Here is a 17174-nt window from a genome sequence, read left to right on the forward strand (position 1 = left end):
CCCGAGCCCGGGATTGAAACCATGACTACTCAGGACCTTTGTATTGTGAGGTACATGCACTAACCCCTGTTCCACCGTGCTGCTCAGTTTATTAATGAAATATATATATTATTATTTACAATTTATATGCTTAGAATGTATTTAGTTTAGCACTACGTGATTGTATGTAAATGTATTTTTCATCAGTTTTTATGAGTCTCTTCTTTAAATAGTATTTATTTTTGTAATCAGCCGGAGATAAGCCTTGATAATAATAATCTTTGTGATTTACACGTTTTATCCTGTTTTCACTGTAAGTAGGTTAGAAGCAATTATTGAGTATGAGTAGAACCGGGAGTGAGATTACTAACTCAGTTGTAATACATTTGAGTGGGTCCCTCTGTAGTGGAAATGTTGGGCCCCCAGGTCAAAAAGGTTACATCCAGCCACCGGAACATCTTTGCCACTGTTCCGCCGCATCAGTCTAAAACGCGAGGGCTGGAAGCCAGACTAGGAGATGGGTCGGCAGAGCTCCATCCATCCATTTTCTATACAGCTGGAGCCTATCCCAGCTGTATTCGAGCGGAAGACGGGGTGCACCCTGGACAAGTCGCCACCTCATCGCAGGGCCAACACAGAAAGACAGCATTCTCCCTCACTAGGGCCAATTTAGTGTTGCCAATCAACCTATCCCAAGGTGCATGTCTTTGGAGGTGGGAGGAAGGGAACCCACATAGTCACGGGGAGAACATGCACACTCCACACAGAAAGACCCCGAGCCCCGGGATCGAACCCAGGACCTTCTTATCGTGAGGCACACACTAGCCCCTATTTTTTCGTGCTGCCCGGGACAACAGAGCTGAACTCCAAATACCCCCAACTCCAAAAAGAGAGGAGGAAGGGCACAGTGACACACTTCCTGCAGCAGAGCTGCGCCGACCCACTGACGACCTCAAAAACTTTACTTGTGTGAACACGACAAAGTTACAGAATGAATCATCACGTTACCTTTTGTGTTCTATTGGATCCTTCCTGAACTTTTATTCAACTCACTCTCTTTTTTTATTTACCTATAAAAAAAACATTTGCTGCCTTACTTAGACCAGCTTCCTGCCTTCAATAAATACTTGACTACTAGCAGGAGTTAGGGCGCCACCTGTTGCCGCGGCATGCACATGAGAGCCTGTCAGGTCAGGTCAAGATGGCCGCCACACAAGCGTGTTAACAGGTGGACCTCCACTATGTTTGTGCTGGAACATTCCGCCAGTTAATGATTGACTGGATGAACACTGAGAAAGTAAACAATGTTTCATAGCTGATCTTATCTTCTGAAGTTTTAGTTTTCCATTTTTTTTTTTTTTGGGGTAAATCTTTCACGTTTGAGTGTCACCATTTCCACAAAGACGCACCAGATGGCGCTCACAGCGGGTGGCCGCTGTTTCACTGACCACGCATGGAGGCAGATAAACAAAGAGGCTCCATTTTATTTTTTATATTAATATTCAATGAAGCAACACTAAATTGGCCCTAGTGTGTGAATGTTGTCTGTCTATCTGTGTTAGCCCCTGTGATGAAGAGGCGACTTGTCCAGGGTGTACACCGCCTTCCGCCCGAATGCAGCTGAGATAGGCACCAGCACCCCCTGCGACTCCAAAAGGGACAAGCGGTAGAAAATGGAAGGAAGGAATATTCAATTAAATATTTTTATAAATATTGTTTTGAATGCAAGTAGCACGTTGGCACAGGGGTTATAGTGCATGTGCCTCACAATACGAAGGTCCTGAGTAGTCCTGCGTTCGATCCCGGGCTCGGGATCTTTCTGTGTGGAGTTTTCATGTTCTCCCCGTGACTGCGTGGGTTCCCTCCGGGTGCTCCGGCTTCCAAAGACATGCACCTGGGGATAGGTTGATTGGCAACACTAAATTGGCCCTAGTGTGTGAATGTGAGTGTGAATGTTGTCTATCTGTGTTGGCCCTGTGATGAGGTGGCGACTTGTCCAGGGTGTACCCAGCTTTCTGCCCGATTGTAGCGGAGATAGGCGCCAGCGCCCCCCGCGACCCTAAAAGGGAATAAGCGGTAGGAAATGGATGGATGTTTAGAATGCGGGCAGCACATTGGCACAGAGGTTAGTGCATGTGCCTCACTTATATGAAGGTCCTGAGTAGTCCTGTGTTCGATCCCGGGTTCGGGATTTTTCTGTGTAGAGTTTGCATGTTCTCCCCGTGACTGTGTGGGTTCCTTCCGGGTACCTCCCACCTCCAAAGACATGCACCTGGGGATAGGTTGATTGGCAACACTAAATTGGCCCCAGGATGTGAATGTTGTCTGTCTATCTGTGTTGGCCCTTCCATGAAGTGGCGACTTGTCCAGGGTGTACAACGCCTTCCGCCCGATTATATCTGAGATAGGCGCCAGCGTCCCCCGCGACCCCAAAATGGAATAAGCAGTAGAAGATGGATGTTTTGATTGCCTGCGATGAGATGGTGACTTGTCCAGGATGTACTCCGCCTTCCGCCCGATTGTAGCTGAGATAGGCACCAGCGCCCCCCGCGACCCCAAAAAGGAATAAGCGGTAGGAAATGGATGGATGTTTTGAATGCGGGCAGCACGTTGGCACAGGGGTTATAGTGCATGTGCCTCACAATACGAAGGTCCTAAGTAGTCCCGCGTTCGATCCCGGGCTCGGGATCTTTTTGTGCGGAGTTTGCATGTTCTCCCCGTGACTGTGTGGGTTCCTTCCGGGTACTCCGGGTTCCTCCCACCTCCCAAGACATGCACCTGGGGATAGGTTGATTGGCAACACTAAATTGGCCCCAGGATGTGAATGTTGTCTGTCTATCTATGTTGGCCCTTCCATGAAGTGGCGACTTGTCCAGGGTGTACAACGCCTTCCGCCCGATTGTAGCTGAGATAGGCGCCAGCGCCCCCCGCGACCCCAAAAGGGAATAAGCGGTAGAAAATGGATGGATGTTTTGAATGCCTGCGATGAGGTGGCGACTTGTCCGGGGTGTACACAACCTTCCGCCCGATTGTAGCTGAGATAGGCACCAGCGCCCCCCGCGACCCCAAAAGGGAATAAGCGGTAGGAAATGGATGGATGTTTAGAATGCGGGCAGCACGTTGGCACAGGGGTTAGTGCATGTGCCTCACAATATGAAGGTCCTGAGTAGTCCTACGTTCGATCCCGGGCTCGGGATCTTTCTGTGTAGAGTTTGCATGTTCTCCCCGTGACTGTGTGGGTTCCTTCCGGGTACCTCCCACCTCCAAAGACATGCACCTGGGGATAGGTTGATTGGCAACACTAAATTGGCCCCAGGATGTGAATGTTGTCTGTCTATCTGTGTTGGCCCTTCCATGAAGTGCGACTTGTCCAGGGTGTACAATGCCTTCCGCCCGATTATATCTGAGATAGGCGCCAGCACCCCCCGCGACCCCAAAATGGAATAAGCAGTAGAAGATGGATGTTTTGATCGCCTGCGATGAGATGGTGACTTGTCCAGGATGTACTCCGCCTTCCGCCCGATTGTAGCTGAGATAGGCACCAGCGCCCCCCGCGACCCCAAAAAGGAATAAGCGGTAGGAAATGGATGGATGTTTTGAATGCGGGCAGCACGTTGGCACAGGGGTTATAGTGCATGTGCCTCACAATACGAAGGTCCTAAGTAGTCCCGCGTTCGATCCCGGGCTCGGGATCTTTTTGTGCGGAGTTTGCATGTTCTCCCCATGACTGCCTGGGTTCCCTCCGGGTACTCCGGGTTCCTCCCACTTTCAAAGACATGCACCTGGGGATAGGTTGATTGGCAACGCTAAATTGGCCCTAGTGTGTGAATGGTGTCTGTCTATCTGTGTTGGCCCTTCGATGAGGTGGCGACTTGTCCAGGGTGTACGCCCCCTTCCGCCCAGATGCAGCTGAGATAGGCTCCAGCACCCTCCGCGACCCCCAAAAAAGGAACAAGCACTAAAAAATGGATGGATGGATGTTTTGAATACTATATTTATGCATATTGCCTCAGTTGGAGCATGAATAGGTCCAACCACTGCTGGGGGGGACGTATCGGTTTACAACAAAGAGCACTAAAATAATTGAATATCATATTCATTAAACAGAAATGTCAACACACAGAATTACTCAGCTAAGTGTTGACCAAAGACTTATCATAAAGTCTTCAACACATTCTTCCTTCAGCTAGCATGGGATCACTGAAATGACTTCCTGTACAAGCTATCTACTTCCTGTTTGAAGTCTTCTACAAGCTCGCAATGTTGTCATTTTTAAGTAACCACAGTCCATTACTCTACTAGTGTGTGAAACAACATTCACAAGAGTATATATAAAAAAGTTTACAACTATAGCACCTAAGAAGCTGCTTTGCTAAACAATGCTAATGTTTACCATGAATTGATTAACGTGGACCCCGACTTAAACAAGTTGAAACACTTATTCGGATGTTACCATTTAGAGGTCAATTGTACGGAATATGTACTGTGCAATCTACCAATACAAGTTTCAATCAATCAATCAATCAATCAATCAAAGCTTTAGTTTGGTTTAGTTGGGCTGTGTTTACAGTACAGTCTGGTACTCTGTTTTGGACCCAAAAAAATCATTAATCAATCAATGTTTATTTATATAGCCCTAAATCACAAATGTCTCAAAAGGACTGTACAAACCATTACGACTACGACATCTTCAATCATCAGGAGATTGAGGGAACCCCTCGTGAAACAGTTCTGTAGAGATGAAGTAGTCTTGTGATTTTTCCCACACATACATATTGCGCTCTACCACGGTATCGAGCACTATTCTCTGGATAATCCAATCAAGACATGTATACACACACACACACACACACACACACATACACATATATATATATATATATATATATGTGTGTGTGTATATGTAAATATATATATGTATATATGTGTGTATACATACACATACATGTGTGTATGTATGTGTGTGTGTGTATATATATATATATATATATATATATATATATATATATATATATATGTGTGTGTGTGTACATACACACAACTAATATTTATTTATTTTCACCAAGTACCACCATACTGACCAACATTAAAATACAGTTGCATAGTAGGCCTAAGTGTTATTAAAAACAAGGCAGAGGTTTTATTTCACAGGTAAGTTTTATATTTGTGGCCACTGTATCATTAAACACACGTTGAACAGTAATACTGTGTTGTAAAATTTCATTAGATGATTATTTGGCGTACCACTAGTTGTATCAGTCAGTACCACAGTTTGAGAATCACTGATTTAGAATAATACATCCATCCATTTCCTACCGATTGTCCCTCTCGGGTGGCTGGGTTGGATAGAGTCTATCCCAACTGTAATCAGGCAGAAAGGCTAACACAGATAGACAGACAACATTCACACACATTTAGTGTTGCCGTCAAACCTATCCCTTCTTTGTTGCTTAATTTACTATGTTAGATCAATTTGATTAATTGATGTACTATCCTCCTGACAACCAGCGTCCTCCACAGTGGACATTTTTTGAAATTAGTTTCGATGACGATGTGATTCTCAACAGGATATAGCACCGATTATTTATGTTTGCAAAAATGAAACCACACAAAGGATTTATGTTTATCTTTATTACATGTGTTTTAATTTAAAAAAATCCAATGAATATTACAAATCTAAAATTGAAGATTTTTTACATAATGACAGAAAAGTCCCTCGTTTATGGCTGTTCATTGGTTCCGGACATGACCACGATAGAATAAATCAAATATGTTCATAGCAAGAACATAAACCAGGGGTGTCAAACAAATTTTCATTGAGGGCCAAATCTCAGTAATGGCTGCTTTCAGAGGGCCGCTTTTTTATATTAATTTATGTTTAGGATGCGGGAAATAACCTGTGATTAATCATGATAAATCGAAATGCATTTCATTATTAGATTTTTTTAATGTATAACTTGCTTTAAAATAATAAATAAAAGTGACAAGCAGATATTTAAATATTTGTATATATTTTACAAAAATAGTTTTGCAATACAGAATATGATAATATAATTGGCATGATCAGAAGTTAAGGTTTAAAATATGCATTTTTTTTCTGTCAAAATTGAAAGAACGAATGCATTTAGTAAAAAAATAAAATAAGTATTGAAACACATTTTTTTCCAGGCTTTCGCGGGCAAAACAGGCCCCCGGGCCTTGAGTTTGACACCTGTTGCATAAAACAATGATTACGACCTTCAAAATTTGTGTTTTGTTTATTTTTTCAACATTATTAGAGCCCTCTAGACATAAAATAACATGGTACCTTTGCACTCTTTTAATCCAATCAGTAGCCACGACTGATTGATTGATTGATTGATTAAAACTTTTACAATTGACCACTAAATGGTCACACCTGAATAAGTTTTTCAACTTGTTTAAGTCGGGGTCCACGTTAATCAATTCATGGTACAAATATATACTATCAGCATAATACAGTAATCACACAGGTTAATCATCAGACTATATACATTGAATTATTTACATTATTTACAATCCGGGAGGTGGGATGAGGAGCTTTGGTTGATATCAGTACTTCAGTCATCAACAATTGCATCAACAGAGAAACGGACATTGAAACAGTGTAGGTCTGACTTAGTAGGATATGTACAGCCAGCAGAGAATATAGTGAGTTCAGATAGCATAAGAACAAGTATAAATATTAGAAATACATTTGATTATTTACATTAGGTTATTTACAATCCGGTGAGATGGGATGTGAATGGAGGAGGGTATTAGTAAAGGGTTGAAGTTGCCTGGAGGTGTTGTTTTAGAGCGGTTTTGAAGGAATATAGAGATGCACTTACTTTTACACCTGTTGAGAGTGCATTCCAAGTTGATGTGGCATAGAAGAGAATGAGTTAAGACCTTTGTTAGATCGGAATCTGAGTTTAACGTGGTTTGTGGAGCTCCCCCTAGTGTTGTGGTTAAGGAAGTAGTTTGACATGTACTCCGGTATCAGGGAGGTGTAGCGGATTTTATAGACTAGGCTCAGTGCAAGTTGTTTTAGTCTGTCCTCCACCCTGAGCCAGCCCACTTTGGAGAAGTGGGTTGGAGTGAGGTATGATCTGGGGTGGAGGTCTAAAAGTAACCGGACTAGCTTGTTCTGGGATGTTTGGAGTCTAGATTTGAGGGTTTTGGAGGTGCTGGGGTACCAGGAGGTGCAAGCGTAATCGAAAAAGGGTTAAACGAGAGTTCCCGCTGGAATCTTCAAGGTGCTTTTGTTGACCAGAGAGGAGATTCTGTAGAGGAATCTCTTTCTTTGGTTGACCTTTTTGATTACCTTGGTTGCCATTTTATCTCAGGAAAGATTGGCCTCTAGAATGGAACCTAGGTAGGTGATCTCATCTTTCCTGGTGATAACAATGTCACCTACTTTTAGTGAAGTCACTGACTGTCTTAAGGTTGATATGGGATGGATAAGATGGATTCTGTTTTGCCTTAGTGTATGGATAGCTTGTTGCCAGCGAGCCAGGAGGATTTGTTCCACCTGTGACTTGTCCTTGCCGGATACCAGCAGGGCCGAGTCATCCGCAAACAGGAACAATTGACAGTGGCATGCTGATGGCATGTCATTTACGTACATTAGGAACAGTAAAGGTCCTAGTATACTGCCTTGGGGGACTCCACAGCTTACTGAGAGGGGAGGGGACATGGTGCCGTTCACCTCTGCCACCTGTTTCCTCCCCTCCAAGTAAGATTGCATCCAGCTCGATGAGTTTTTATCAAATCCGATTGCTCTGAGCTTATCCAACAGTATAGCGTGGTTAACGGTGTCAAAGGCCTTCTGAATGTCCAGCATGACCATGCCGCAGTATTTGCCCGCGTCCACTTCATGTTTGATGTGGTCGGTCAGATAGAGAAGGCATGTGTCAGTGGAGTGGTTAGTTCTGAAGCCGGATTGGAATTTGTACATTAGTTTATTAGTAGCAAGGTATCTATCGACCTGTTCATAAACTATTTTTTCAATTACTTTCGAAATGGAACTGAGAATAAAGACAGGTCGGTAGTTACCAGGTTCTAATTTGCTTCCTTTTTTATAATCAATCAATCAATGTTTATTCATATAGCCCTAAATCACGAATGTCTCAAAGGACTGTACAAACCACTACGACTACGACATCCTCGGAAGAACCCACCTAAGGGCAAGGAAACCTCACTCCCAGTGGGCAAAGAGAATTCACACCCAGTGGGACGCCAGTGACAATGATGACTATGAGAACCTTGGAGAGGACCTCAAATGTGGGCAACCCCCCCCCCTCTAGGGGACCGAAAGCAATGGATGTCGAGCGGGTCTAACATGATACTGTGAAAGTTCAATCCATAGTGGCTCCAACACAGCCGCGAGAGTTCAGTTCAAAGCGGATCCAAGACAGCAGCGAGAGCCCCGTCCACAGGAAACCATCCCAAGCGGAGTCGGATCAGCATCGTAGAGATGTCCCCAACCGATACACAGGCGAGCGGTCCAAGGGGGGTTACTCTTGCTATCTTGAAATCCTTGGCTACTTGGCCTTGTTTGATTGAGAGGTTTATTATATGAGTGATTATTGGGGCAATGGTGGTGGCAGAGTCCACGAGGAATCTGGAGGGGATATTGTCAAGGCCGGTGGCCTTGTTTGGATGGAGCGCACTCAATTTATTAAGAACCTCGTTAGCTGAGACCATTTCTAATTTGAAATTGTTGTTGATTACTCCTAGCTTTCTGTAGAAGGCTTTAATGTGTTCTACACCAAAGCTACCAGAGTGATGGGACAGCTTGTTAACGAGAGTTGTGGCTATGCTGGTGAAAAAGGTGTTAAGTCTGCTTGCTACCTCTATTTTGTCTGTAATGAGGGCTTCACCCTCCTTGATGTTGATGTTGATGAGTCTGGTTTTAAGTTTCTGGCTGCATCCAGGAAGCTGGTTGTTGAGAATTTTCCAGAGCTCACGTGGCTTATTTGTGTTTTCCTCTATTTTGTCGTTGATATATATATATATTTTTTTAAGGATTTATTCAAGTTCTTTGTCTTATTTCTTAATTTATTGCATTGCTTTTTGAGCGTTGAAAGAAGTGATTTGAGGTTATTTTTATTGGGTTTTTTATTTACTTCGGTTTTACACTCTTGGTATTTGAAGTATTTTCTGTCTCTGTCTTTTATGGCAGCTAATAGGTCTGGATTGATCCATGGTTCAGAGCGGGCTTTGATTCCTGACTGTTCTCACGGGAGCCATATCATTTAGTATCGCTAGGAACACTGTTTTGAAGCGATCCCAAGCATCTTCAACCAGGTTGCTCGTGAGCACAGGGGACCAGTCCCACTCACCTAATTTAAGGTTCAAATTATCACTGGAGTATGTTTTTAGGGATCTGGATTGAGCTGGTATGTGGCCATTGGCTTTGGGTCTACTTATTTTGCACATGCAGAAGGTTATATATTTCGCGCTAAGACCACAGATCATGACCCCACTATTTTTTATGATATGCCGGTCTGATGTGAGGATGAGATCTATGGTTGATTGGGTGGAATCACACAACCGTGTGGGGAGTGTTATTAGCTGGGAGAGAGCATGCAGATTACAGAACTTGCTGTAAGATTTGAAGACAGGCGCATCTATGCGTTCAATATCTGTGTTCAGATCTCCAGATATAATTTTCTCCACGTTGTCTACACCAGGGCTTCACGGTGGCAGAGGAGTTAGTGTGTCTGCCTCACAAAACGAAGGTCCTGAGTAGTCAGGGTTCAATCCCGGACTCGGGATCTTTCTGTGTGGAGTTTGCATGTCCTCCCCGTGACTGCGTGAGTTCCCTTCGGGTACTCCGGCTTCCTCCCACTTCCAAATAGGTTGATTGGCAACACTAAATTGGCCCTAGTGTGTGAATGTGAGTGTGAATGTTGTCTGTCTATCTGTGTTGACCCTGCGATGAGGTGGCGACTTGTCCAGAGTGTACAACGCCTTCGCCCGATTGTAGCTGAGATAGGCACCAGCGCCCCCCGCGACCCCAAAGAGAATAAGCGGTAGAAAATAGATGGATGCACTCTTCAAGAGCACCATAGAAATCACTCTGATTAGGGGGTCTGTATACAGTCCCTATCAGTACCGGTACTTAAACCAGTACACTCTGATTGGTTTGGAATCTTCCAGTAGCCAATACTGTTGTAATAATGATATTTGTATTTAATTTAGCAATTTTTATGCTTGAAAATGCTTTCATTTATGACCAAAAAAATGATAAAATATGCTTTAGAAAAAAAAAATCATCTGTGATGTCTGAGAGACTAACCTATTATTTGTTATGGTTATCTCCATAATCCAACCTGTATTATTTTTATTTAATTTTGCCATTTTTGTGTTTGAAATTGCATAATTTAGGACCAAAAAAATTATAGAATATGCTTTGAAAAAAAAAAGTGATGTGAGAGAGACCAAACTATCATTGGTTATGGTTATCCCAATAATCTTAACCTATATTATTTGTATTTAATTTAGCAATTTTTGTGTTTGAAAATGCTTGATTTAGGACCAATGAAATTATAGAATATGCTTCAGAAGAAAAATAATATGTGATATGTGAGGGACTAACCTTTTATTGGTTAAGGTTATCTCCATAACCTAACCTATATTATTTTTATTTAATTTAGCAATTTTTGTGTTTGAAAGTGTGTAATTTAGGACTGAGAAAATTATAGAATATGCTTTATAAAAAAAAAAAATTCTTACGTGAGAGACCAACGTATTATTGGTTATGGTTATCTCCATAATCTAACCTATATTATTTTTATTTAATTTATCCATTTTTGTGTTTGAAAATGCTTACTTTAGGACCAAGAAATTGCTTTTATAAAAATTTAAAAACCTGTAATGTGGCTAAACTTAAATATTTGAAGCCATGATTTGATGAAGGACAAGTGTAGATCTAACTGTGATCTCAAAATCCTCTCCCGAATGAAGTCTTCAGGTATGAATTATGTTCTAACATCTGGTTACGAATGAACAAACGCATCATGTTGCTTCAGGTTTATAAGAAGGAAGTATTTGGTATTTGGCGGAAATGCCGGACAGTTCTGCAGACCTCATGGCCACCTCAGTAGAAGCATTTAAGTCTCACCTTAAAACTCATTTGTATACTCTAGCCTTTAAATAGACTCCCTTTTTAGACCAGTTGATCTGCCGTTTGTTTTCTTTTTCTTCTATGTCCCACTCTCCTTTGTGGAGGGGGTCCGGTCCGATCCGGTGGCCATGTACTGCTTGCCTGTGTATCGGCTGGGGACATCTCTGCGCTGCTGATCCGCCTCCGCTTGGGATGGTTTCCTGCTGGCTCCACTGTGAACGGGACTCTCGCTGCTGTGTTGGATCCGCTTTGGACTGGACTCTCGCGACTGTGTTGGATCCATTATGGATTGAACTTTCACAGTATCATGTTAGACCCGCTCGACATCCATTGCTTTCCTCCTCTCCAAGGTTCTCATAGTCATCATTGTCACCGACGTCCCACTGGGTCATCATTGTCACCGATGTCCCACTGGGTGTGAGTTTTCCTTGCCCTCATGTGGGCCTACCGAGGATGTCGTAGTGGTTTGTGCAGCCCTTTGAGACACTAGTGATTTAGGGCTATATAAGTAAACATTGATTGATTGATTGAAGTAGATGTGAAAAAAAACTCAGGGTTTGGTAAAGAAAACAGGTCAGCAAGGTTAAGTTTATAGAATAAGTTACTATGGGACAGTAACAAACTGTGGTTTTGACCTACGGTATTTCTCCTTTTTTTTTAAAAATCATAAAAACAAGATTTCTCTCATCTTAGAGTTAACATACTCACAGTTTTTACTTAACCCCCGGGTGGTCTTGGTCTGCTTGTTTGGTTCTCATTGGTCCAAACAAAACAATTCTAGTATATTTTACAACTTTAACTTTTTGTGTGAAGTCTTGATGTATGTTAAAGGCAAGGTTATCTGCCTTGTTACTAGTGCACGAGATGGCACAGCATACTGTAGCATAGCAAAAAGGCCGCCAACCTGCTCAGTGGCCTAGTGGTTAGAGTGTCCGCCCTGAGATCGATAGGTCGTGAGTTCAAAACCTTGGCCGAGTCATACCAAAGACTATAAAAATGGGACCCATTACCTCCCTGCTTGGCACTCAGCATCAAGGGTTGGAATTGGGGGTTAAATCACCAAAATGATTCCCAGGCGCAGCCGCCGCTGCTGCTCACTGCTCCCCCGGGGTGGAACACGAGGGTGGGACCAATGCAAAGAGTAATTTCCCCACACCTAGTGTGTGTGTGACTATCAGTGGTACTTTAACTTTAACAGTTTGGTTAATCCTGTTTACAAATAGCTTATTCCGAGCAGGTTTCGATTGTGTGCTGTTGCACAACAGCTGTGTTCATGCTGCATGAATAGCATCACATCATTGTAACCCAGCCCTGCGATGAGGTGGCGACTTGTCCAGGGTGTACCCCGCCTTCCGCCCGATGGATGGATGGAAGGGCATTGTAACCCACCCTCCATCCATTAATTTTTTACCATTTGTCCCTTACGGGGTCGAGGGGGTTGCTGGAACCTATCCCAGCCATTAAATATATAAAAAAAAAAAAGACAATTTACGCAGTAGTACAGATGCCGTACATTTTATATCTTCTCATTTTTTAAAGGAGCTTTCCGTTTCCTTCCTGTTTAGTGACATTCCTCAAATGCACGTGTGTCAAATTCAAGGCCCGGGGTCCAGATCTGGCCCACGACATCATTTTGTATGGCCCGCAAACACCTGGAAATATGTGTCAATAAAGTACTTAATATTTCCTCACTAAATGTATTGGATTTTTTAAAATTTTGACAGAAAAAAAAATGTACTGCTTGAAATTGCGTGCATTTTAAACTTTGTTATCCAGTATTGCAACAAATATTACCGTGTTATCATACTTTCCAAAAAAATGTGTCTATATAAAAATAAATACTTAAATATCTGCTTGACTTAGGATTTCACAACAAACTACACATCAAATTAATAAAAATTACAATACATTTTAAAGTGTTCTTTACAGCATATTACTGTCAATTGGAGAAAAAAAAAGGACTTAAATTTGTTAATTGAGCTGCCATATTTTCACGTAAAACCTTGTTTTTAACGGTGTATTACTGTAAATGGAAATTTACAAAAAAAATGTTACGGTAGAAAAACTGGCAGCTATGTTGCCAGAACAAAAAATAGGAACTTGTACTGTTTTTCCATCAACAATATAATAAATAATAAAATAAATAGTGGTACTGTTTTTTGGGGCGGCATTGCTGGGTTGGTAGAGTGGCCGTGCCAGCAACTTGAGGGTTCCAGGTTAGATTCCCGCTTCCGCCATCATAATCGCTGCCGTTGTGTCCTTGGGCAAGACACTTTACCCACCTGCTCCCGGTGCCACCCACACTGGTTTAAATGTCACTTAGATATTGGGTTTCACTATGTAAAGCGCTTTGAGTCACTAGAGAAAAGCGCTATATAAATATAATTCACTTCACCTATATTAACTGTAAATTGTTGTAAGAAAAAAAAAAAACACTATTCTGCGATCAGTAGGTTGTGAGTTCAAACCCCAGCCGAATCACACCATCCATTTTCTGCCGCTTATTCCCTTAGGGGTCGCTGGAGCCTATCTCAGCTGCATTCGGGCTGAAGGTGGGTTACACCCTGGACAAGTCTCAACCTTATCGCAGGGCCAACACAGATAGACAGACAACATTCACACTCACATTCACACACTAGGGCCAATTTAGTGTTGCCAATCAACCTATCCCCAGGTGCATGTTTTTGGAAGTGGGAGGAAACCGGAGTACCCGGAGGGAACCCACACAGTCACGGGGAAAACATGCAAACTCCACAGAGCCCGGGATTGAACCCAGGACTAGACAGGACCTTCGTATTGTGAGGCAGGCGCACAAACCCCTCTCCCACCGTTAAGCCCCGAGTCTACCAAAGACTATAAAAATGGGACCCATTACCTCCCTGCTTGACACTCAGCGTCAAGGGTTGGAATTGGGGGTTAAAAATCACCAAAATTATTCCCGAGTGTGGCCACTGCTGCTGCTCACTGCTCCCCTCACCTCCCAGGGGGTGATCAAGGGTAATGGGTCAAATGCAGAGAATAATTTCCCCACACCTAGTGTGTGTGTCAGTGGTACTTTATCTTTTTACTGTAACATATTGCAAATGCAAAGTTTTCACTATAAAATCGACCAACCATCCATCCATCCATTTTCTACCGCTTGTCCCTTTTGGGGTGACGGGGGGTCCCTGGAGCCTATCTCAGCTGCATTCGGGCAGTAAGCTGGGTACACCTTGGACAAGTCGCCACCTCACCGCAGGGCCAACACATCCATCCATCCATTTTCTACCGCTTATTCCCTTTTGGGGTCGCGGGGGGCGCTGGCACCTATCTCAGCTACAATCGGGCGGAAGGCGGGGTACACCCTGGACAAGTCGCCATCTCATCGCAGGGCCAACACAGACAGACAGACAACATTCACACACTAGGGCCAATTTAGTGTTGCCAATCAACCTATCCCCTCTACTTAAAACAATTGATATAATTAATAATGAAATCCAGAGGCAAATTCACACATTATTCGATGTTACAAGCAGCCCTCTGATGGCAGCCATAACTGAAATGAAAACCAGTTTGACATCCCTGCTCTAATGACCAAGCCGGAAAACCGCACTGTAGTATTTAATGACTAATCACTTTATTAATCTGTCATGCGAACCTCAATGAATGTAATTATTACTGCATGTATATTTTTGGATAGTAGTAATGACTCAACCTGCTCGTGCACACACACACACACACACACACACACACTGTGTGATAGTTTATTAAGATGGGCGGCGCCGTCGGCGTTGGTCACATGACTCAGAGGATGTGCTTGCAGTGGTAACCTTTGACCTTTGGCCACGAGCATGGACAGCCCCCTGCCCCCCTTAACTACCCCTTCCAGACCCACATAGCGAGAGCCAATAATGTGACTACAGTGCTGGTGTTGCCATGGTGATCTTACATGGTGGGGGGGTGGGGGGGTAGGCGATGCTGCTAATGCAACCTGTTACAAGAGCGTCACGTTTTTGAACTGAGACTCTCATAATTGATATTGTATTGAGTCTAGGCTTGAACTATTATTGATGTGTGTTGATTGATCGGTATTGATTAATCAGCGCCGACACAAACAAGAAGTGGAGGTTGGAGTGCATGTGTGCATGTACTGATGACGTTTGCATGCTCCCCACCCACCCCCCCTGACAGACAAGGTGGCAGCTCTCCCATCCACACCCTGTGCACAGTGCGCATGCGCGCCGCGACAAACAAAGGAGGGCCGTGGAGGCTAATAAAGTTTGATTGTTGCTCCAACAACCGCACAACATGGACCGCTATGACGTCACCGTCAGCGGCGACCATGCGGGGGGGGCGGGTCCATCACCCCCCCCTTTTCCCTAAAATATAGCAATTAAACACCCCCCTCCCTCCCTTTAGACAATAAATGTAATTAGATGAATCACGAGTCAAATGATGACATTTATGACAATGTTCTCAACACTATCGCGTCCATGCGTGTGAAGCGCGGGTACGTCCACGCTGTACACACCCCTTTCGATGCTCGTGCACGCTCCCTCGTCTGGAAAGACGAGAATAAAAAAAAAGCACAAAAAGGAACATGCGCGGTGCAACTCTTACCCCCCCCCCCCCCCCCCCCCCCCCGCGCGCCTTTTGTCTGCGGCGCGTGTGCGTCGGAGACAATTTTAAAAAATTAACATTAAAAATTAAAAAAAAAAGCGAAAAGGGCGCCAAAAGACGTGAAGAAAACGAACAGGGTGAAGAGGGCGAGGACAAAGACCCCCCGGCCCGCGCGGACGTACCTTGTTCACGGAACTTGTCAGCTGGCTGCTCCTCCGCTGCGTGCACGGCGGCTTGTGCGCGATGCCAGGCGAAACGCGCGATCCAGCGCCTGCGCGACCACCGGCGCGCGTGCGTGCGGACGCACAATCGCAACGCGGACGCGCTTTTATGTCTGCTCAGTTGAATGACGGAAACGTAACGTCAATCATATCATATTTGTTGTGTTTTGCATCAATAAGTGCACCACATGTTTACACACACGCATATATCTTCAGGAAGACACGCCATCAAAATGTTAATAATATGTCGTTAGTGTGGTTTTAAAAGTCTTTTTTTTTTTTTTAGTGGCGCGCATCGCTTTTCCTCCACAATGGTTTCCATTTTGTTTGCGTTTGCGCGCCCTCTGGCGTTCACTACGTCCTAGCACACGCACACGGATTGTTGAATGAAAGCGTGTTCAAGTACTGCACCGACTTGTACGCTAGATGGCAGTAATGGGATAGGATAGACCAGGGGTCACCAACCTTTTTGAAAACAAAAGAGCTACTTCTTGGGTACTGATTAATGCGAAGGGCTACCAGTTTGATACACACTTAAAAGCCTACTGAAACCCACTACTACCCACCACGCAGTCTGATAGTTTATATATCAATGATGAAATATTAACATTGCAACACATGCCAATACAGCCTTTTTAGTTTACTAAATTACAATTTTAAATTTCCCGGGAGTTTCGTCTTGGAAAGGTCGTGTAATGATGACGTGTACGCAAGACGTCACGGGTTTTAAGGAAATATGAGCGCTGCACACACAGACAGGTAAAAGTCGTCTGCTTTAACGGCATAATTACACAGTATTTTGGAGATCTGTGTTGCTGAATCTTTTGCAATTTCTTCAATTAATATTGGAGAAGTCACAGTAAAAAGATGGAGTTGGGAAGCTATAGCCTTTGGCGACACAAACACACGGTGATTCCTTGTTTAAAATTCCTGGAGGTGAAACTTTACTATGGATCAGAGCGCGGTCAAGCAAACATGAATCACGACGGAATGTCAACCAGCAGTTTTCGGTGAGGAAATTGTGGTAAAAAGTTGCTTCTTACCGGAGAAAAGCTGAGCTTGTGCCGTCCATAAAGCTGCCGTCGACTTCCCTGAGACACTGCGTGTCAAGAGACCCGTGGAGACACACCTTCGACTATCAGGTACTGTTAAACCAGGGGCATCGCCAGACATATTTCACTGGGGCACGTGCCCCACTGTTGATCTGCAGTGCCCCAGTAAAAATTTCACCAATAAAAAAAAAC

The 17174-nt window shown here is 43.7% G+C and overlaps 1 protein-coding gene across 2 annotated transcripts in view; it reads right to left on the minus strand.

Annotated features, from left to right (window-relative positions):
• Nucleotides 1–16037, minus strand: part of basp1 (brain abundant, membrane attached signal protein 1) — a 28362-nt gene extending 12325 nt beyond the window's left edge. Inside the window, exon 1 of one of the 2 annotated variants that reach the window (XM_061920713.1) lies at nucleotides 15892–16037. The gene's annotated coding sequence lies outside the window, so the exon portion shown is untranslated. Of the gene's footprint in view, nucleotides 1–987; nucleotides 1142–15891 lie in introns of those variants that run through there. The other variant, XM_061920714.1, reaches the window with a different exon arrangement.
• Between the last annotated feature and the right edge of the window lie 1137 nt (nucleotides 16038–17174).

The sequence above is a fragment of the Nerophis ophidion genome, linkage group LG14 (assembly GCF_033978795.1).
Source record: "Nerophis ophidion isolate RoL-2023_Sa linkage group LG14, RoL_Noph_v1.0, whole genome shotgun sequence".
Taxonomy (NCBI): domain Eukaryota; kingdom Metazoa; phylum Chordata; class Actinopteri; order Syngnathiformes; family Syngnathidae; genus Nerophis; species Nerophis ophidion.